General features: G+C 44.3%; 1 protein-coding gene across 1 annotated transcript in view; it reads left to right on the forward strand.

The window, feature by feature from the left end:
* The window catches only part of BTBD9 (BTB domain containing 9), a 1,399,080-nt gene that overhangs the window by 758,580 nt on the left and 616,798 nt on the right, over positions 1-23,702 (forward strand). The gene's annotated exons all lie outside the window — the stretch shown is intronic.

Below are 23,702 nucleotides of genomic sequence, written 5' to 3' on the forward strand. Positions count from 1 at the left end.
CAGGTTGAGAATGAGCCCGATCCAGGAACAACTATATCGTCAATGGATCCAAGCATCTGGTTTGTGGGAGAACATTGTGCACCTGCCAGTTCCTTTCCACCAGAGTGGCGGAGGGAGAATAACCTAGAATAAGGCAGGCCTTTCCAGGCCCCCACTCCACTCTTCTTCTCAGAACAGATGCACCCAATTCAGTATGGGGATCCCATCTCGGAAGCTTACAGACAAATGACACATGGTCTGCACAAGAATCAAACCACCACATCAATGTCCTCTAACTCTGAGCCTTTTCTTGGGTTCTGAAGTCTTTTCAACCTATCCTCCCTGACAGGTGGTCACCTTAGACCGACAACACCACCTCTATGCATTATACCATCATGCAAGGGGGCACAAGGTCAGCATTGCAATCTGCAAAGGCGCACAAACCCTGGAAATGGGCCCTCACCCACAGCACTCGGGTCTGAGCAGAACACCTTCCAGGGAAGGACAACTTTCTGGCAAATCAACTGAGATGAGAATGCTCCATGTCCCACGATTGGGAACTGACATGAAAACAAGCCTAATTTAAGACCGCTTTTCACATGCCATGTGGCCTGTAGTCAGTGAAACAATGACAAATGTTGATGGCAGCTGTCAATCTCATGCAGGCCTGCTGCCATTGATAGCCGAAGAATGGTCATCAAACATACAGCACACATTTTACACAAAAAGCTAGTGTGCACGCTTGCTGGAAGAACATTTCTTGGCCTAACCACAGTCCAGAAAGTGGTGCTTTCCTTTTCTGGCAGATGAGCAAACCACAAAGGGCAGAGAGCTGCCTGTTTTAGTAGGTGCAAGTGTTGACTTCACACCACTGAGTGTTATATCTGATAAGGATTCAAGGACAGGAAATAGGCAGACATGAATAGAAGCGTGGTGCATGTCCGCAAGGCTTTGAAGTAACAAGTGATAGAAAACTCTCTTCACAGAGCCAAGGGCCATAGAATACAGAGGAAGCAATTGCTGAACGAGTACAATACTCTCACTGACAGGTGCAAACACCCACCTAATGGAGCCTTGCATAGGAGACCTGAATTCCGAGACCTAAACTCAGTAAGCACAGTCGCAAGCTGCGCTCTAGGCCTTCCCAGATAGAGAATATGACGCACACACACAGGCAGAGAAACCATGTTCCTTCTTAAATATAAGGCCCGGGCAAAAGGGGAAGAAGGAGGAACAGCAGAAGCAGACTTGCCTGTCAATTGAGGCCTGCAGGGCTGGGGAAGAGTACAGAGCAGATGAGTCCTGAGTAGAGCAACAGCAGGAAAGAGACCGCCGAGCTCAGCTTAGCAGAACTCGCAAACCTGTTTTATGTGAAGCATGTTCTTCTCTAAATGGGAGTGAAGGGTGGGGACTTGCTAAGTGCATTTGGACAGATGGTGTGTAGTAGTGTAGAATAGCTCCATAAAACACAAAGGTTTCATGCTGTTAAACTAAAACTCTCTCACACACTTGTTCTATTATTTATCTATTGAAACATGCTCTTTGGCCACATGGCAGTCTTGTTCATTGGTGTGATGTTATGTTATAGCATATCTGTTTTGCTTGAGCTTGTATAATGAGAATCAGAGCCCTCAGAAGATAGGGTGTCATATAGGGTGTTAACATGAAACTCCTGTGTCAAGTGTATAATTCAGAGTAATGTGTCAGAGTGGTATCTCTTTTAGTGCAAGAACTTTACAATTCCTGGCTGTATATTTTTAATCATGTTTGTAAGCACACAACTCTAGGCAGGCCTGTCTTTTAGCGCTGAGACACAGCCTAGGGTGAATGCCGGCATGAAACGACTGATGATCACGTGTCTATTTTCACAGCCTCAAACAAGGTTGAGATAAGAGGCTCATGGTTGCACCTAAATAGTAGGCAATTAAGTAATAACTCAATTGAACCGAGGTTGAGCAGAACTCGATTGGACTGAGGTCAAACACGTTTTCAGAACATGGGGTTATCTCCACGCTACCCGACAGAAATTTCAATGTGGGATGCCTACTCCCTCACATGGGCAGGCAAGTTCCTTTACACTTAACACTGCTACCCTTGCTGTCCATAGGACTCGGACGGGCCACAAGATACCCTGCACGATGATCTTCGTAGCTCCAGCCTGAGCCAGGCAGGACTGGTATCCGACTCGCCTACAAATGAAGCGTCCATGCCCATCCGCCTCAGAGCTGAAACATGAAACTTTGCTTGTGCAATGGAACAAGTGCATCCTTTACCACAACCCAGCGTTGCAATCTCTCAGGGCTTGCTTGCTGAGCAACAAAAACATACCAACCTAACGTTGCCAGATGAATGTTGGGATAGCATTTCATTCTTCCAAGGCACCTTCCGCACGCAACACGTATGTCAAGAAATGGAAAAGGTTTACAACCTGGTGTGCACCACAGCAGCATAACCTGTTTTTTGGTCACAGTAAGCAATATACACTTACCTGCTCCACTGGCCTAAAGCGCACCTATCGCAGGTTTTATTTTAAGATTCATATATCAGCTACCACGTCTTTCTCCAGTGGTCCTGGAGCTACATCCTTTGTCTCTGAACCTGCAGTAAAAACCCCCTTGAAGGGTTTTGCTCCCATCCTTCCCACAGATGCCAGCACCTACTCCTACCTGGAGTTTCAGCTCAATTCTTTTTTTTTTTAACAGTTTATTAATTTTCACATAAACAACAATAGTAAAAGTAACAATGTTTCACAGTCAGCATAAAGAATGAAATGTACAAAAAGACAAGAGCATCATAAATAATTCATATCAAGCAGAAAACCAACCATAGTGAAACATAACCAACAAAAGAATCACAACCACACAAGACAAAAAAAAAAAAAGAACCCCACTCTCTACACCGAGAATACCATAACCGTTAAAACAAGGCCACCTTCCCATCAGTCATATAAGGCCATAAAAGGACCCCGCAATTTCAAATAATCCTCATCCTTATCTTTATTACGAAATGAAACCTTATCATACTGTGCCAAAACATGTAATTCCATCAGCCATTCATCAACATTAGGTTTCTTCCTCGATTTCCAAACCCTGAGTATTAACTTGATAGCCGCCATTATGGCCCTATCAATCCAACAAGAATGTCTTGCAATTTGACCACCCCTATCCTTACGGGAAAGTAAGACGACATTCACTGCCGACCTCCGCAAAACCACATCAAAAATCAAATCGATTCTATCAATCACTGCCGTCCAAAACTCCAGCACTCTCGGGCAATCCCACAGTAAATGCAATAATGTACCCCTATCATTGTTACAACTCCAACACAAATCATCTGGCCGGAGCCCCAATCTAAACATCCTAACAGGCGTCCAATACAACTTCCCAATAATTCTTTGTCGAATTAAACGTAAACCCATATCAGGACCCAAGGCCAAGTTAACCTTCAGAATGTATTTCCAATCTAACTCAGAAATTTCATCCAGAACATCTTCCGACCAAATATTTCTTAATCTAGACCATGCTCCCCAGAGTTTCTCATCAATAGACATACATTGCATATAAGTACGCACCCCATATTCCGGACCTTCCAATAAAGTAGCAATCTCCGGTTTATTCCCAATAGAACCATCAGCCAATACCAATCTACAAGTTATCATATTCTCAAAAGCCAAGTACCTATTCAGTTCACGTCGCCTCAAACCGTACCTATTCGTCAATGCCTCAAAACGCAACAACCTATCCCCATCCAACACATCAGCCCAATTCTAACAGCATTGATGGTGCCGCCATATGAGCCCATCCACATATGTGATTTAAACTTCCATTCCTAGGAGGTTAACTTCCTAGTAGCAACCATGTCTGCTAGGCAAATCGGCGAACTGCAAGCTTGTCCACTTACCCTCCTTTTACCCTTCCCAAGGTGGTATCGGATATCAATGTCAGAACAACTGTACTGCCAATTTATTGTTGCCAGGCATACCAACACGCCTGGCAATCGCTGCACCAGTCGCAAGTACGTAAATGGTACTTGCAGCGCACTAGTGCCCTTTAGTGTGTCTTCCAGATTGTTCATGTCAGTTGTAGAGATCTTGCCCTATAAGGTGGTGTATTGCATTACCCACTGTCAAAATATATGGGGTAACCCGCCTACCAGTACAGCTACTGCTAATTCAAGCAGAGGGAGCGCAGCTGCACTGACTTTCCAGGCGGCAGAGGGCATGAAGGACTTAGGCAGGGCACAACCTGGAGCACGCTCTGTATGTTCGCCAAACACGGCTGTCTAAGAGAAAACGCTAGAAGGGAGTCTGTGTCAGGACAAGCTGTCCTGCGGCACATGTGTGCGTGAGGTAGGAGCAGCCTTTCTTCCTTCCCTTCAGGTTCAAGCATGCATAATGTGTTCACGGTACTCCCTTGGGTACTATTGTTGACCTGTGTGTGCTTCAGTGAAGTAGGTTGCATGCTTCTTCTGCTTGGTATTCTATTCAATAATGTGAATCTATGAAAGATCCAATGCTGGAGAAGTCTTAGTTACTTACCTGTAACTGTATTTTTCCAGCATTGGTATCTTCCATAGATTCACATGCGCCCTCCCGCCTCCCCTGAGAGGCTGCTCCAAGGCCAGGCAGTCATCATATATGCAGTTACTATATGGCTCAAAATCTGAAGATGGCTGCCTTGGGTGGAGCTTAAGCCCTGCCACCTCATTGGGTCGGGTCATAAAGGACCAAGTTAGGTGGAGAGACTACATAGGTGAATGTCTTATTAGGCCTAATGGGCAATCTTATTGCCTTTTCCTATGAGAAAAATGTGTATGTGTATATATATATATTGAAATTAGAGGATTCCCAGCCTGACGACAGGGAATATTCAAGCATGTGAATCTATGAAAGATACCAATGCTGGAGAAATACAGCTACAGGCAATTAACTAAGATGTTTCTTCAATATCTTTCTCTGCGACTTCAACTTTCTTGGCAAGCCCACAAATCAAGTCAAATAAGAAAGATCTCCCTTGCCTACTCGAAACTTTGAACCACACACAGCACACTAAAAACCCAACTCGCAGGAAATGGAATGTCCTTGATCTCCGCCTCACAGCCTTCCCACTCTCTATCACAGCTCTCCACTTCTGCTTGACTGGTCAGACCATCTGGCAATCCTCTTTGACATTAATCACACCACACCAGTCAAGCCCTTGGAATCCACTATCTTTAAAGCTGGAAAATAAACCTTCAGATCATTCAACAACTTTCCAGTGGAGGCTCTCACGGAACGCTTTGCCAAACTCTATCTCATCTGGGCGGATCTAGCTCTGACGAACCAGGACTGTGACTCGCTTCTCCACGAACTCAACACCACCCTCACAACCAACATCAATTGCCATGCCCCAGTGAAACAACGTACCCTCAAGCCTAAACCTTCTGCACCCTGGTAAACTCAATAACTCAACTTCAGCAAATGAACCTTCAGAAAACAAGAAAAGACTTGGCGAAAATCCTGCAGCGCATCCTGTGTCGAACAAGGAGAAGTTGGACTCAAGGATGACATTTCATGGGCGTTTATTAAAGTAAAAGAAAATGCCTATACATCCCTACTGCTAATAGGGATTTTCCCTACCTACTAAACTGAGGGTGCTCATCATCGTCAAAATCAAAGGTACTTAGTCCAAACCTAATCACTATCTAGCCCTACCACTGAAAAAGAACACATAAAAATATAAGCCAAACCAATAGCCTCTCAGCTAAGGCTTTTTCCGGCTTATTGTCCTTTGGATTTCTCTCTGGAGATGGTTTTCGGTTCATACAAAAATGGTTCTGAAAAGAAGTGTTCTCAGCTCTCCTGTTAGCCTCTTCAGATACATTTGTATGTCTCTTATCTAAATCAAATCGAAAATCTCAAGTTCGCTATGTGGAGTAATGTTTTCCTTCTTCCTTTTCCACCCCCTTGACCACTTAATCTCTATTGGTTGTATATTTTGCACAGGTTGATTGAACCATCCAGGTTCCTTTCTCCTTGTCATTATACCAAATTCTCCATGCCCCTCTGGCTTTAAAGTTTCATTATCTTCTCAGGTTGTGTATGTGCTTCTTGCCAAGAATAAATTCTCTGGTTTCTAGTGCTCGTGTAGCCTTCTTTGTCATTCTCCTCCTCTCTGTGGGTTTCTGCTGCCCTCGCGCCACCCTACTACCCTCCATGTCTTCGGGTGTGCTGCAGCAGGATGGCATCCTAGCAGGGTTGTTGCCGTTGGTGCTTCTCCGGCAGGTAAGCCTCTGCCCCACTTGGCAGTCTGCACGGTCTTCACTTTCTAAGTGGAGGATTCGTCCCTCCATCCCTCCAGTCTGTCCTGGCCCCGGTGTAGCTTCCTGGGTCCCTGACCCACCATGGCTGCAGCGTGGCCATGTCACCAGGTAAAACAGCCTTTATGTCCCTGTCTCGTGTGTGGCTGTATCACTTTTCTCTGCGCCGGCCTTCCGGCATCTCTGCCTTCTCTCTACAATACCGCTGGCTCTGTAGTGTAGCATGGCCCTGCCCATCTCTGCCCCTCCAGTATGTCTGTACGTCAGAGGGTCGCCTTTGCATAGGATACTTCCTCAACCATTCAAGGTTCCTCGTCCATTTATTCTGCCGCCGTACTTAAAAGGGGCATGTTACTTTTCATCATTTGCTGAGTTCAAGGAAATGCCAGTGTTACTTTGAGCCATGATGTAAAAACAATGTCAGTATTTGTTGGCTGCAAAACAGAGGTAACATCAGTCTCTTCTATTCCCATATATGTTGACAGTCTTATTCATAGGTAGATTCTAATATGAATGGGAGCTCCTGTCCCCAAGAGGGAGTCATTCCCAGTGAGGTCCTACTTTCCTTTACACCTAGGGAGGGTCTTGCTTAGGGGGCTCACCTTTCTAGCTTTAAAGGGGGTGGCCCCCTTGGGGAAAAAGTGACAAATTGTCCAGATTCGTCACAATCACGTTTCTTGCGCAAGGAACTTTGTGCTTCATGCGGATGACTGTTGGCCACTGTCGAGGCTAACTACGACCAGATCACCATAGTCCAGGGCAACAATTAAAGGATAGCCCTTTTCAAAGCAGTCCAATGACTGATTTAACTCTCTGCCTGACGACCTCCTGCCCCCGTAACTCACACCATTGAAAAAAAATCCACTGCCATCAACTTTATTCATCAACAAAGATCAGTATTACCTGCCAACACAGAAACCAATGCCACAACCAACTGCACATCCCATCTGGCAAAAACCCAACTACATGGACAAATGTTAAGACCTCACTGACACTCTAGCATCCCGCAATGCCACATCGTACACAGACGACCTACTCCCTGCCTACATACTCCAGACTCTTCTGACTGAAGCACTTCTCCCTTAACTGACAATCAACAGCTCCTCAACTCCAGGCACCTTCTCATCGACCCGCAAGACAGGACAGATCCTCCCACTTCTCAAGAACCAAACACTGGACGACCTCAGAAACTACCACTCCATCACCTATATGTCCTTCCTAGGTAAGGTACTTCAGAAAGCAGTAGCCAGGCAACTCCTCCAACACATCTAAGCTAACAGCTTCCTTCGGTTCCACCAATTTGGCTTGAGACCCCGATGCAGCACAGAAATAACTACCATCAAGGTGATTGACAATGAAATCCTCTACATGGCCATTCTTGCTTTCTGTTCTCTCTGCAGTATTCAACACAGAAGATCTCCAGACACTCAACAACGAACTACATTGCAGCATAGGAATCACAGAGCTTGTCCTCTGCTGGTTCAAATCCTTCCATGCTAATAGTCACCAGTTCAAACAAATGGATTCCTCCAGAACACCAACTCTACCCATCACCTGTGGTGTCCCGCAAGGCTCCAAGCTCTCCCCTGTGATTTTCCCTCTATACATGGAACCTCTTGCAACCCTCCTCGCTCGCACATCCACCAATACACAGAGGGCATGCTGCTTTACCTCAAGCTATCCTCCTTTGAAGCTATCCACAGCTTCAAAGAATGCTTCACATTGATCCAGTTGTTGTGACAAGTGCTTACCTAAAGCTCGACCCCTCCAAAACTAAATTCCTACTGTTGACCAACGACAACAAACACCCAGACATGGCTCTCTGCAATGCACCTCAAGCACTTCACACTTCAGGTGGCCACCTGCCCCAAGTACCTGGGATCCAACTGACATCGCTTCTTCATACAGCACATAGAAAGGACACAAATGGCTTGGTACCAACTTAATCTTCTGCGGAAAGTCAACCCCTTCATCCCAGAAAAGGTCAGATCAGTTGTGCAACTGCCACCATTTAATGGCCAGTTGGTACCCTCATTGCGATGGTTGGAAAATGCCTATCCAATGCCTACACAAAAGCAGACACTGTAAATGCTTGTTTTAATTGGTGCAAGGGAAATGGGTAGAATTTGTAGGTATCTGATGATGGCCTCATCAATTGCTTGGTTACAGAAGACTAGATCAACCAAATTACTCTTTAAGCACCAGTTTCAATTTGCAAACCACACTCATGATATAAATATTAATTCTAAACTGCAAAAATTCGTGCCAACTGCCGTTTCAGAGTTATATTTTATTGTGCAACAGTGTAGCTAGCTATTGTGTGGCAGAGCGATGTACGGGGTATGAGTAGCCAGTGTTTGAGCTGGCATATTCTAACCAGCGCTCAAGTCCAAAAAATTAGAAAATGTAAAGAAAGTGGGGGGACTGACTAACATATGCAAAGGAATGTGATGTCACCACAAATGAGCATATCAAGGTGAAATATGCACATTTAGTTCAATTGGCTTTGCATAGCCATATAAATTGCACAGGACGAATGGCATTTGTCTTTCCTAAAATCAACAGATACAAAAAACCAAGAGAGGATATTTTCTTGTACTAATGTTTTTGAAAACGTTAAAAGATGTGCACGATTTAAACTCCAAGAATCAATAAAAAAAATCCCTGGAACATGCAGTCCCGAAATGTGACATTTCACCTTTATTTGTATGCAATTTACATCAGCTTATTTGCTACAGTGGTGAATTGCCAAACCTGTGTACCTGGCGACCCCAGTTGTGGCCACAGTTCAGATGGCGTAAATGTATACGTTAAAAAAAGAGTTGATGCTTCTCATTTTACACATGGCCTGTAAAATTCACAGGTGGGGCAGCGTCCACCCTCTGACAAAAGTGGGGGGGACACCGTCCTCCCACATTTACCCTCGACTTCAGCCCTGCTTATAACAGTAGCACAGTACTGCAAATTGTGGTCTGTACATCCATTGGGATTAGTCCTTGGTCCGGTGCTATTAAAAGAGCCATGTTTTGAGAGAGTTGCAAAATTAGAGAATAGAGGGGACTTTCCGAGCCAATACTGGGATGGCGCTCCAGAGGGCGAGTGTGTGACAAAACCAAGATAGTTTGTAGGTTTTCTCTTTGCAGACCAGTTGTGATTCGAGCCTGGTGATCAATTTGCTGCGCGAGGAGCGTGTGCTATCAGATTATGTGGAGCTTAGTCGTCAAGTACACTTGTGTGCTACTCATGACTGCTTTGTAGATGATGCATGCAGTCGCAAACAGTATCATGGCTTGGAATGGAAGCCAATGTAGTTTGTGGGGGATCCAGTTAAATTTCTGTGCATCCGTAATCGGACTTGTTGCTGCATTTTGGACTGTTTTTAGAGAGCCCAGTCAGGAGGACATTCCCCCTATCGGTGTGCAAATCTACACTGGCTAACACTACGGTCTGGAAGTTCTGCAGCGGGATGAAGGGTTTCACTTTGCAAATGGATGGAGATTTGGAGCTGTGGTGTTTGCGCCTATTTGGCTATTTGTTGTCAATGATGAGGTCCAAGGCTTTTACTGAATCTGACAGTTGCAAATCAAATCCTTGGGGGAACATATCAATCAACCATTGTTGCTTAGCGTGGGAACCGATGAGGACAAATTTGGTCTTGGAGGGGTTAAAATTGTGGAAGCAGTAGATCTCCAGGACAGGATGATGATTAGATAATCATGGAAATGACTGTCCTCTAGGCTTTTTACTCTCATGTACAACTGAGTTTCATCCGTGGGTGGCTTTACCAGGATCTTTGAGTATCCACCTAGAGGCTCCATGTAAAGGTTAAAAGGAGTGTGAGAGGGTGGAGCCTTGCGGGACTCGGCAGGAAATTGGGCATCTGTTAGAGTGCAGCATGTTGATCTGGTTGGCCTGGTGTATGCTGTGAGTTAGTAGGTAAACCAGTTCAGGACAGTGCCGTAGAATCCCATCCTGTCAGCAAAGAGTAAGAGGAAGAATCAGTGGTTGACTGTGTCAAATATAGCCGAGACGCACAGGAGGACGAGGAGGCATGAATCACCCTTATCCATGATTTGGAGGGCCATCATCCATTTCGATGCTACACATGGGGTGGCACCCCTACTGATTGTGCTCTGAACCATGTAGCTGTTTGAGTCGGTTAAGCAGTACCGTAGCAACTGCTTTTTCCAATTTTTTTGTCAATAAACAGGCTATTTGTAATTGGCTGGTGTTGGCCAAGTCGTCTGGGTCTAGGGACGGTATTTGCAAGAGGTCAGATGAGACCAGCCTTGAGGGTGTCTGTTAATTGCTCTTCAGTGAGCGATGCATTAAATCTGCTGGTGAGTCCATTCAATGTTCAAATAGTTCAATGATGGAGGCAAAATTATCTCAACCGAATACGCGATACGTTTGAGAGGGGCAAATGTTTTTAGGAGGTCTGTGGGAGAGTGAGGAGAGAATTCTGTTTGGTGGGGCAGAGGGTGCGTGATAGGGTGGCTAACGTTGTGGGAGATTCATTTGATGATCTGTTGAATTTTGTCTATTTTTTTTCACAAAAAAATGGATTCCGTTACATTTTCCATGAGTTACTGGCATCTTGGGCACAAATGATGGTTTGATACAATGCTTTCTACTTCAAAGAGGGCTTTACTCCTGTTTAAGGCTGTTACATTGTTGGTAGAATAGTAAGCAGCTTTTGCCTCAGTAATCCAAACCCTTTTGTTGGCGCAGAGAGATCTGAAACATTTTATGGGGACAGAGGCATTCCATGTGGTGTTTAAGACTGCAGACTTTGCTTCTAGCTTGTTGATCAGGAAGGTTTTTTCATGAGGGAGGGGGCGTTTTGCCTGATGTTTGTGGAACGTGGGTGATGGACAGTGGGATGGTGGCATGGTCAGACCAATTGAGTGGTATAGGGTCTGCGCAAGTGTTGAGGAGGTTGATGTAAAGACAAAGCCTAGGCTGTTGCCTTTTGTTGTGCGTTGGGGGGAGCACAATTTGCATAAGGTTAAGATCCGGTCCGTGCAAAAAGCACGCTTTTACTGTGCTAGTCGGTGGGAGACTCAGATGTACATTATTATTGTGTTCTCATTTTTTAACGCGTAACTTAGAAATGTCAGCAATGACAGATTCCTCCTGTGAGGCGCTCTGTAGATGAGGTGCTCTGTAGATGAGGTGCTCTGTAGATGAGGTGGAAGGTGATGGATTCCTCATGAGATAAAGAACAAGTGATTCGAATGAGCTTGGTCTGGGTGAGTGAATGCCAACACTTGTAGCTTTCCTAAATAAACGAGCCAAACACAACCAATGTTGTTACATGCCTGGATAGTGCAAAAGCTGTTAAGTGTTCGTCTTCTCCATCTCGATGGAGTAAGCGCCCCCAACCCCTGAACTTTTCTCAAAGGTATCTGTACAGGAGAAGGCGGTTGTCCAAAGTAAGCCTTCATGAAGATGCGCCCCTCAAATGTCAGTCTTAAGCTTGGTGCCAGTGAAGGCAGGTGTGTAGATACACAACTGCACCCCCAGATTTCCTATAGTGTGTCCTAACCTGCTCATCACAGTGCTTTGCAACCAATGTTAAATAACACAGATGTCTCATCAAAGAGCAAATCACGGATATCGTTTTAAAGGACTGAATACATGTACATCTATGTTGTGTGTTGTGCAATGTTCCTCTGGCATTTTGTAAGCGGGATATATCGAGCAAAGTTGACATCTGTGAAGATAAGAAACATAGATCAATCATACGTCGGTACAACTTCGTACAAAGTGAAGCAGTTTCCCCAGTTTAACTTTCCATATCCACTGAGACCAAAATCCTCTTTCTCGATTTGGGATTCCTTCTGAATCCACGGTGCATTTGTCTCCTCATTAACCTGTGAACCTCGAGGTCTTGGCACATACAGCGCTGTGGCCCAACGTCAAAGTTCATGCTGCTCAAGTCAAGCGAAGATCCCCAAGGCGATGCTAATGATGGCAGGCTTCAGTTGAGAGGCATACATCGAGCATCCGTGTCAAGACCTAATGGCTCGAGGAACACCATGCATGAATATTAGAATTGCTGATAGCTGGCATTGAACACACACATTATGTGAAAATAAACTATATTTTGACTCATCCCTGTGGATTTCAAGGCTGCGCATGGGTGTAATTTTAGGGGGGTCAAGGTTATTTGCCCCCTCCCCTCCCAACTTTTTTTGCACACCATTTTGTTCCCATCATTTTGCAGGGGTCCCTCATTTGGATGTCCAGTCCGACCCCCCAACCGCCCCCAACATTTTCAGCAAAGTTAATCCACTGAGGCTATGCACTATTTTATTGTGTTACCTATGCTAATAATGACCTTTGATATACGTAGAATATGAAACTGATGGCCAGAACGTTTTAAAGTATATATTACATTACAGCTGGCATGTCTTCTTTGATGTGTTTAATTTAACTGGTGACCTGCCCAACATCCACCAAATCCTTCATCCCTTTATAGGTTCCTGTACACTGCCATGTCATATCTCACGTGGCATAAGTATAGATATAGAATGGCTTCAACCATGTTATATGCTGATGGCAAGTCATCAAGGACTACCTTTGCAAGATCACAGAATGCAAGTTGGCTTGCTGTAACCTGATTGTATTTGATGGTGGGGGTTTTATTTGGTGTAATCTCCCCCCTTCACTTTTAATGTGTTGTTTTGTTATCTAGGAGGCTATCTAAGTCACTGGCACAGAAATGTTAAATAAATACGCAACTTCGTAGACAGCCTCAGAATATTCTGATGTTCGCATCCACCATATATTTCTCCCCTTGTTTTACACTGCTTGATTATTTGGGAGTTAGATTCTCACTTTGAAATCACAGTACATACATACTAAACCAGAATGAAGCCTGAAATAACAGACTATTTCCAAAAGCCGTTTTTTTGATTTATTAGAATCCTGATGTAAACCTTTCCAAAAGGACATTACCCATTCCTGCTTTCCTGTCCTGTATTCCAGCATTGAATTTAGATGGAACATTTATATAGTGCACATATGCAATGGATATGCCGCCAAGTGCTTTCGATTAGTCTGGTAAGGCATCCAGTAGAGCATTCTGGTACGGCATCACTGCTTTTCATTAGGTGTCCAGAAAAGACCATTAAGAAAATTAACTGATGGACATTTATGAAATATAGGGCACATTGTCTTACTGGCCCTTTCGAGGAGCTTTAAAAATGGACACCCCCCTCCCGTCTGTCTTCATGCACACATGTACAGTCCATTATACTCATTGAATCAGCGTGCGGGTCTGATGAAACATTGTGTATGCAGGGAGCCGAGAGGTAACGCTTGATACAAGAGCAGAGGGCTCACTAGAAATAAGCTGGACGTTCTAGAGGTTAGTATCCATGAAACCACTTCTATGCTTAGAGGAAATCCTATGAATGACACGAGGCATGGGCTAGACTGGCTCTTTTGGGGTGGTATGAAGCCTGATTTGTATATGGTCTTGCCCCTTCTTTAATGGTATGGCAGGGTGTCAGACAATGCTCTGTTAGACTGTCCAGAGCAATGCCAGTGGGCATGATTGATTCTAAATCTTCAGCCATCAACCTTCAGTTTTGCCAATGTGAACAAAGTTTCTGGCAAGTTCATTAAGGCATCTTGCGAATTAAAGGTGAATCCATTCATAAAAAATGTTTAATGCAGGCAATTTGACTTAAAATGAACTGGTATATTTTGAGGCCACCAGTTATGGAATGGCCGACTGAAGTGATGTCAGTGTTAAAGTAAACCGTGTAATCTGTCTGTTTCCCAAGAGAGTCCCAGTGCTGTAGGCCCTTAGTTCATGATTGGCCTTGGAAGGCCCTTTCGTGCTTTCATCAGGGATCTCTGAGCCCCACCTTTGACAAAACAAATGATTCTGGAGGGTACATAGAGGGACCTTTTTGATATCTTTTATATGAATGCAGCACTCCCTACCTTTAACCCACCGCAGCAGTTTATTTTATTTTTGTGACTCAGGCTTACATGGCGTGGAAGCCTACGCTGTCTATATGCTGCAGTGAATTACAACAGCGACAAATGGGGATACCTGTGTCATCCTCCTGTGTTTATGATGGTCATGTGGTTGGCTTAGAATATACGAAAACAAATTACTGTAGTCCGTCTGGCCCTCAAAGTCCTATGTGGCTTCTCTATTAGAACAGTCAACAGCTTTCTTCTGTTTGGCACAGTGGATACCTTGTTTGCTGTTGCGGTCTGGAGTTTGGTAGGGCAGAGAGTGAAGGAGCAGGTATGGCTGCTGAACAAAGTGCAAAACTATCAGCTGGAGTACCAGGAGTCCCATTGCAACCAGTGGAAAAGGTTTGGGGTGAGTGATGATAGTCTTGCGGATGTAGCACTAACTAGCCATACATATGAGTTGAGGAATCTCTCTAAAGCGCCACCGCCATCTCAGAATACAACTACGGCGAAGGTTAAAAATGCTCCACAAACTGAAAAGATCACTAATTACTTCACGCTCAACATGCCACTTGTAGAGTGCTAATTTTGCTGAACATCTGAACATCTCTCTAGCTTGTTTGTGTTCTAAAGTAACAGTCTCTAATTGCTTCACTGAATCTGGAACTTGGCAAAGGTCCCAGTGCAGGAGTTACTCCACGGTTCCCACCTGATTTCTCTGAATCTGCTACTGAACTGGGTACGAAGATTGGTTCTGCCCATATCAATTTTTACCCCTGTGACCGTCTCTGGGGAATCTTTGCTATGACAAGGTGTTTGTCAAGATTCAACAGTAATTACGACGGGGCTTGAAGCAGTGGCAATAACGAGCTTTGAGCAGGTTGATGGTTGTGTGCATGGACATCAGTTGGAGATCATGGTCCACCCGACTCCATTGGAATGCGAGTATGGCACCCTACTAGATCCTTCAGATTACCCACAAATGAATTCAACCACTGTTGATGATAGAAGAGAGGAATCTATGTGTACTATTGTGAGGGGAATCATATGCCAACCTGTTTCTATTTGCAATGTACAACCTGCAAACTCCTCAATACCTATTGATGTGAAAGACATGGAGAGTGACCGTAGAAATCCACAATCCCCAACTGACTGTGTTTTAGCCAGTTGTGCATTGTCATCTAATATCAAATTGCAGGTGCCAGACTTTTTTCTTTCCACGTTGGTCAAGCAGAACGATGGGGCCTTTAACATACTAAAAACAGAGTTATTTCCATTCTCCAATCATTTGGGGATTAGGCTCCCTTTAACAAATGTAGTTTGCTATGTTTGAGTTTGTTTCCGGAAGGGGAAAAAGTGTGTAATGTTATCCCACCGTACTAGAGCGGGGATTTCCACAGTACCGACTACGTCTGATATGTTATCTCGTGTGGTTACTGTGGGTAATTCCCTTGTCCCCTGTAGTGGGGAGGCGGGTGCAACTGCTAATTTGAATATTTCGATGGTCCTTATTGTAATTGATGTTTCACTCGACAAAGCACAGGACGACATTGAGAGAGCAGGTTTGTTAATTGACTGTGATAGACGTTTAAAAAAAAAAGGAGATTGGCTAACCATAGGGAAAAAAGGAGAGAAATAAGAAGCTGTGTAAAGAAAATGAGTCCTGGAGGCATTATGACTAGTGATCTTTTGGAGGTCAATACCCAAGCTATGATGACATATGATAATGACTCGTGTTCAGTTCATAATAATGCTTAACCAATGTTGAGGTTATTGTCTGCCCTGAACCCAGTTGTATTCGGACGGGAACCAAGACTGGTGAGAATTCTACATCCCTCAGGCTATCGGCACACGTGCTATTAATCCTACTGATCTACCCAGAATTGCGAGGCCGAGTAATAAAGTGAACGCGGCTGGTGAGGGGAGGGAGAAGACAGGCGGGGGTAACCACCAACCGGACTGATGTTATTTGTTTAATGGGCCGATTAAACCTCCCTTAGTAACAAAGCCTCAGTTTGATACTTGACAATATGGAAGTTTGTGATGTTATTGATGTGATCGAAGGGTCAGTCATGGACGGGAGACAAACAATAGATGAGAACAGTGGTTGAGGTTTTTAAGGCCAAGGTCGTTGCTAAATTGAGCTATGAAGTGGAAATTTGGAGAACAAGTAAACATCATAATCTGGAGGGACTTGATGGTTGTTGCCTGGAGTCTGTGCTAAATAAATCTTTCGATTGAATATTTACCACCTGAGTGCTTTACTAGCTCCATGGAGGCTGCCATTACATATACATAAAATTAAGATATTCTCGGAAACTGTCTAATTCTGTCGAAAATTCGCTGAGTCATCGACTTATGCTTGAAGCCCACAAGATGAAATCCTTGCATAAGTCTACTTCACAGTTACTGAAGTAGACTTATGCAAGGATTTCACCTCATGGCAGTTTATGGAGTTGTGTGTAGGCTGTGACAATAAACTAAATATTGCAGTGGCTAAAATAACTGAGGCAAAGTTTAAGACACTTCTTAAAGTGGAGCTGCCAGTACGCATTAGGCTGTAGAATATTACCAATATGGCCATTAAAAATAGCTGCTATAACTACTATGTAGACGAATTTCCGTTAAGCTCTGTGCAGGCTTATCTTGTGGTCTTCACTAATAGCTTGTTGCGAGTTGAATATATAATGGTTCCATGTAATGCTGTCCTCACTTATGGAATTTGGGGGGCACATGCGGGCATTTCTTGTGACAACTGTATGTGCAGATTTTGCAATAGTAAAAAAGTAGAAACTGCGAAAGATCTCGTACTGTATTGCCATCATTTTGATAAATGCAGAAAACAATAGTTTTGAGCTGTCTGAATTTTATCTTCTGGGAATTTGGATCTTGGTTCTATATGGACTGCCTTTATTAAAGGTGACCAAAGCCAGCTAGAGAAGCCAGGCAGATCCATAGATGGGTGTTGGGGGAGAGAGGTGATTGTGGATAGTGATTAAAATGAAAATGGAATGCTTCGCGGAGGCTAGCACTTTACAATTGGATAATAACGTCTTGTGGGGTTTACATATGTATTGATTTGTAGGTGGTGGGGCTCCTGCATGTATTGATTCTTATAATGGTTTTTATGCATTATATGATGTACTTGGATTTTTCTTTTGTATTATTGTATGTTTTCTATGTGGGATTTGTTATGTAAAGCCTGTATTAGTTAATATATATAACAATAAAAAAAACATTGTCTCCAGCAGAGAAGCCAGCTTTATTCAGACACCAGTTGTGGCGACAGAAATCCTGCCCCCTTGGTGCCCACATAGTCTCATCACTCGAGGTTCATGTGGAAATAATGAAGCTTACTCAATGTACCTGTATGTAATTTAATGTTCCAGTTCAATATAACCAACCTCAGAGTTCATGCCACAATGGGTGTTCTCATTGATTACAAACGACTTGCTTTTTTCCTACTTAAGGCCCATGCCCCTGTTGAACAAAAACTCTGTAGTGACACAGCTTCCAGATTCCCAACAATATGTGACATCTGAACAAGGCATGATCAGTTTTAGGTCCACCATGGTTAAAAGCACCATCGGCGCTAGAGGTCTGAGGCTAAGGGGGCTATAGCCCCTGATCTTTTGGTTGTAGCCCCGGATAGAATCTCAGGAGCTACAGCCAAAAGACTAGCTAGCCCCCAGGCCCAACAGTTCCGACATCAGTTTAGCCCTGGGTCTTTTTCAGACCTAGCAACTCCCCTGCGTGTAACCCTTAACTGGCTTCTTGGCATTGGATATGTCATGGAGAATAGGAGAAGGGCACAGCAGCTGCCATCTGCAGTTTTTACTCTCCCACCACTCCATATTTCCTTCTTGCACCTGGCAACACTTTACTCGGCTTGCTTCCTGTCATTAGCCAATTTCTCTGGCCTGTTGCCTTGTTCTTCTTCCTTACATTGCCACCCTACTTGTCCAGCCTGAGCCCCATGACCTGCTGCGGCCCTCCTTCACCCAGCCTGAAGAGTGGCCCTCATGTTGGAAATATCAACAACGCCTTCCAGTTCAGTGCTGGCACTGACTCCCCACCACTTAACTACTGGTGAGGCAAGTCAGTCTTGTGGCCCTGACTCCCCCTGGTTGTGTACATTCACAGGGAAGGAAAGGGTTAGGTCCTTACCATCACATGTTAAGCTAACCTGGACTCACCTCGAAGGAAAGCAAGTCGGGCAACATCAAGGCTTTCAGGTATTGGCGTGCCCGCAAGACCTTGTGCTTGACATAGTGATCAGTATTGCTTCAATGGATGTACAAGGCTGGAATGCAGTGCATGGGCACACCTGGCTCGGGCTTGAGGGCCTTTGGCGGCCCAGCACTCCCTGAAACTGTTATTAAATGCAATATTGAAAATGGCGGATATCAATGACAGTTAAGGGCCAACGTGTCCACTTGAAGTTGGTAATTACCCTGCCTGCCCCAACACCATATAATGTACTTGGTCTCAGGCTATGACTTTTATTTTAACATGGTTAACCTTTTGATTTAAGAAACCTCTCCTTACGCAGCAAATGATGGGTCAAGCATACAATATATGGTGTACTGCCCTGTGCAACACTGAGTGCATCTAGCCGTTCAGAGCCTGCACTGAACGTTTTCAGAGCCTTTTTGTCACATCTATTTATTTTGCCCATTCATGCAGCTAGCCATTACATTTTACAGATATTAATGTCTTGCTTTAGCTGTATACATAAATGCTGTATTGTTGCTCATTTTACGTCTTGGGTACAAATAACCTCTGGCAACATTGAAAGGATTAGTAAAACATTGCTAATCAAATACGTTTATTTGCTAATGAAGAACACTTTAATTAACAAATTCTATATATAAGGCTATAGGGCGAAGGAACGGGCCAGTAACAGATTTAGCTGGTCAAACGCCAAATGTATTGGAAAAATAGAATTTATTTCATTAACCACTTTTCTCCAGAACTCCCAGAGCAGGTAGTATCATCCACATCACAATTCATACATTTTGCAGCCTCGCCTGGTCACCAATCTGAAGGGGTTGCATAAACTCCTGCCAGCCGAATTGTGAGCAGAAAAAAACATCTTTAGGAAGAAGTTAGGGCAATCAAAGTTATTTATTTTATTTATTTATGCACAGGAGGAACAATGCTTTTTTGATCACAAAAGAACACACAATAGATAAGAAATCAGATTTGAAGGGAAGCAGTGAGCCTCTTACATTGGGGTGAGTTTGAGGGACATTCTGACCAGGTTGTGGAGAGGAGTAAATGGAACAGTCACTGGGGACAATACATAAGTGGACATATATAGATTAAGGACAACCAACATTGGACATTTTTAAGTGCAGGTATGCAGCACGGCCAGCTGTGCTCGGGACGGGACTCAATGGGTGGAGTGCTAGAATGAAGGCAGAGGAAGTGAGCGACAGAGGCAGGTTAGAGGCGAGGAAACATTTTTATCTGGCAGGCACATGAGGTAGGTTAAGAGGGTAACTCAGAGGCGAGGATGAAGGCAGAGGAAGTGAGCGACAGAGGCAGGTTAGAGGCGAGGAAACATTTTTATCTGGCAGGCACATGAGAGGTAGGTTAAGAGGGTAACTCAGAGGCGAGGATGTAGGCTTTTAGTTTGGTTTTGAACAAATCTGTGTGGACTTTTTCTCGGATATCCGTGGGTAGAAAATTCTATGCAAGTGGAACAAGAAGAGCAAGCAGAAGTGAGAGGAAGCGCCGGGAGGGTGAGGAGCCACAAGGGTAGTTGAGGAGGCAGAGCAGAAATTACGAGAAGGCTTGCAGAGTTGGATAGAGGAGGATAGATCCAGTGGTGCCTTAGTGGGGATAGATTTGTGAACCAGGAGAAGACATTTACATCTGGGCCTGTTTTGCATCATCAGCCATCCAGCTTAGTGATAGTGCAAGGAAGAAGGTGTGTGAAGTGAAGGAGTTCAAAGAGTCCTGGTAGCAAAGTTAATGATCTTGTCTAGAGGACAGAACGCATAGTTGGGGAGACAAAACAGGATGCTGGCCCACCCTCATTGATTGAAGAGTGTACATTTTACACTTGGCCACTCCCTCCACTAGGAGATTTCTCTGTTCTTGATCAGCAGTCTGCTTTTGTAGCCTAAATCCCAGGAATTCATGGTTTATTTCTCTTCTATGCTTCTATTCTCACTAGTGGGAGGTGTAGAATTCCTGTGCTGCCCTCATTTAGGTGTAAATCCATCATGATCTGACCACAAAAGGTGTTCCTCTTCCCACATGGCAACATTGATCTTCTGACTAGATCGAGATGAGCTATTATTTTCCTGTTTATATCCTATTGTTCAACCCTTGGACAGTCGAGGCAATACATTTTAAAATCAGTGTTGCCATGCTTCAGGAACGTAGTCTTCACATTGACAAAACATATTAGCAGTGACCCACCCATCTTGCACTTAATCATTTATCATGTAACAACCCAGTGTGACAGGCTCCAGTGGCATTGCCAGTATCCGTCACCACCCGCACCAACCACCAGATTCCAGTTAGCCCTCCCAAAACGTAACACCCAATACACCAACAACATGAATGTGTTCCATACTTCGTGAATACATCACCGCCCCACAACATGAACAAGTGAATCCCCAATCTATATGGCAAGCGGCTCTGTCGGGCCGGGGGCAGGGGTGGGAGGAGCAACAGCAGGGCATCTCCCCTACCTGTGAGTTGATGAGTTAGAAAAGTGTCCCTCAATTCAGCCTCTACACAGAACCAAACACGGTGCATGAGACAGCCCAACTAGCATGTCCGCTAAGCCACCACCTATCGCAGATATCTGTAACATTTGGCTCTCCAGATGTTTTGGACTTCAACTCCCATCAGCCCTAGCCAGCATAGTCAATGGTCAGGTGTGTCTCAAACCTTTCAAATTAGATTATTGCACCATGTTCATTGATCTGCCCATGCCCACTCCACTGCCGCAGCCGTTTCCATTTCTGACCCCCAGCATCTGTCCAGCTGTTGTGCTATTCATTTCGGGATCAGACTCGTTGTGGGCATAGCTACACATGTTAGAAACTATGCAGGAGCGCCATGTTACTCCTATGCTCAAAGTGGTAGACTGCCATGTGACGAATTCAACAGACGGCCCCACACCCAACCTCTAGGAGACACTAGATTGTTTGGGGTGCCTATTGCGTGAAGACGCAGATGCCAAGGCTACTTACTGAAGAGCCAAACGACTAAGGTGATGCTGTGTTGGAGCAGTAGTAATTTGTTGCTGACATCAAGACTGAAAGCTTGCATTTCTGGATTGGTGTTCATGGATGCAGCAAAATCCCTTTAGGAATTTTATCTGGTGAAAGGGCTCTTTTCAAGATATGCTTTATCAAGGAGACCATCTTTCCATTATTATTTTTCTCATGTGGATTTAATTAAATAAAAAAAGCAGTTTGAAAAGGAGATTTGGGGCCAAAAGGGTGGCTGAGATAATTGGCACTTGTGCATTTCAGAGACTGTCATAAGCTGTCTCGCTTCATTTATGAAAATCACACATTTACAATGAGGGATCCAGCTGGGATCCAAGGCTTGCCTCTTTTCATGGTTTCGTTTCCCAGAGAGAATGTTATGTGAGGTTGATGCCTCATTCCTCATCTGTGCCCTACAGTCCCTTCAATCAGTAACATGATCACATGGTGCTGAGCAGCAGACTCATTGCCATAACATTGTTGGAGACTTGGCCAGGTCACACTAGATTCTGCACCTTTGCTCCTTCTCTGCCCCTTGCTCTGCCAATGCAGACAATTGTGATTAGGAAACATGAAGTACCAGCTTCTCTTATACTCTCTTACACTCCAACCCAATGCCCTAAAGAGCCCCAGAGAAGAATATCACAGTAGATCGGGCAGTCATTGCTAAATCGGCCTACTGCATTGTCTGTAGGTGCAGTTGAGCTATACTTGCCAGGGTGGAGAGGTTCCTGGTGCTTTAAACTTTTCCGAGGGTCTTCTCTTTCTGCCCTGGTTTAGTGTCCCTATAGTAAAATCAAACCTGCAGCAGTTAGATTTGAAGAGTCTCTGTTGAACACACAACGTACTGTGACCGGCTCACCAATGTCTTTTCACTCTACCAGCTGATCAGGCACCTAAGGTTGGCTTCCCAGTGCAGCTTGTCTTTTACTAGTCAAGATACCAAAGGTATCAAAGCTCTTGCCTTTCGAATGCCTGTCGCATTACTCAAGGAAGACAGCTTGAGTTTCATTAAATCACTGAAGACCCATATACTTGTGTTGGCTTATGTTCCTTCTTAGTAACATGGACCGTGGCGCCCTGGGCAACCACTCTACAATTGGTCCGCACAGCAATTCCTTTCCTGCCCTCTAAGCATTTTGGGATGTTGCAAGTTACTAAAACCTATAATTAAATGCATTTAATATCCTGGTTTACTTCAGCAGGTGAAGCCTCCAGGAAGGGTTAATTGAAGACCTGTCACTCTGGGTTTAAAAAGATTTTTTTTATATATAGATGCAAATAGCAGGCTATTTCTCAAATCTGTAAAGGAACAACTCTTCCTCAGGGACAATCCAGTTTGATTGGTAAGGGCTAACCGCATTTAATCAAATACAGAGTCGTGAATGCTAGATTGAATTGATGCATAAGCCTCATTCACTTTAGGAGTGTGTTCACGAGACAATACTACGGGTCAGGTGTTTGCAACTTGCAGTTCTCCAGATGTTTTGGACTATGACTCCCATGGTCCTTTCCCATGGATTATGCGAGTAGGGGCGATGGGAGTTGTAGTCCCCAGTATCTGTAGAGCCAAAAGTTGCAGACCTGTGCTTTAGGAGCGTGCCCTCTTTGCATAAACTCTTGATGTTAGCCAGACATGAGCTAGTCTCCCTGATCTGATTTGGAGATGGGAGGTGCACCTCGTGAAGAGGGAGTGTTGATTTGTTGTACTGCCTTCCCGAATTGAGGATTGATGAGCATGTTTCAATTTGAATAGGATATAAATTATCTTTGCCTTTGACTAAAGTATAGAGTGACGGAAGCTGTTCCCATCAGCCCATGCTTCCCTGCTAGTTATCTGTTTTCAGGAGGTTGGATTGGAGGAGAGCTTAATTGAACAGCAAGGCTAAATAACTTGTTTTAACTATCGGATCCTTAGATGGATTTCTGACAGCAGCTGTTTTGCCTTTGTGATGGGCTCCCTCATTTTGGCTTCCTGATAAGTTCAGAACTGAGGTATGTGGGAAATAAAGAAGGGGTTGGGCCCAAAGATGTTATGGTAAGGGTACAACGAGGGAACGCTGTACCTCACCAACTATTGCCCTTTAAACTGCGTGTGCATCTTTTACAATTTGACAATTTTTGCTCTCTTCCTCTCTCAGCCTCTTGTACTCTCCTTATACTCTGTCGCCTCTCTTTACAAATGGCAACCAGAAACATAGCTCTACAAGATTTGTTGTGTTTATTTACCAAGAGTGATAAAGGGAGAAA

The sequence above is a fragment of the Ambystoma mexicanum genome, chromosome 4q (genome assembly GCF_040938575.1).
Source record: "Ambystoma mexicanum isolate Mex_15411 chromosome 4q, UKY_AmexF1_1, whole genome shotgun sequence".
In the NCBI taxonomy this organism is placed as follows: Eukaryota; Metazoa; Chordata; class Amphibia; order Caudata; family Ambystomatidae; genus Ambystoma; species Ambystoma mexicanum.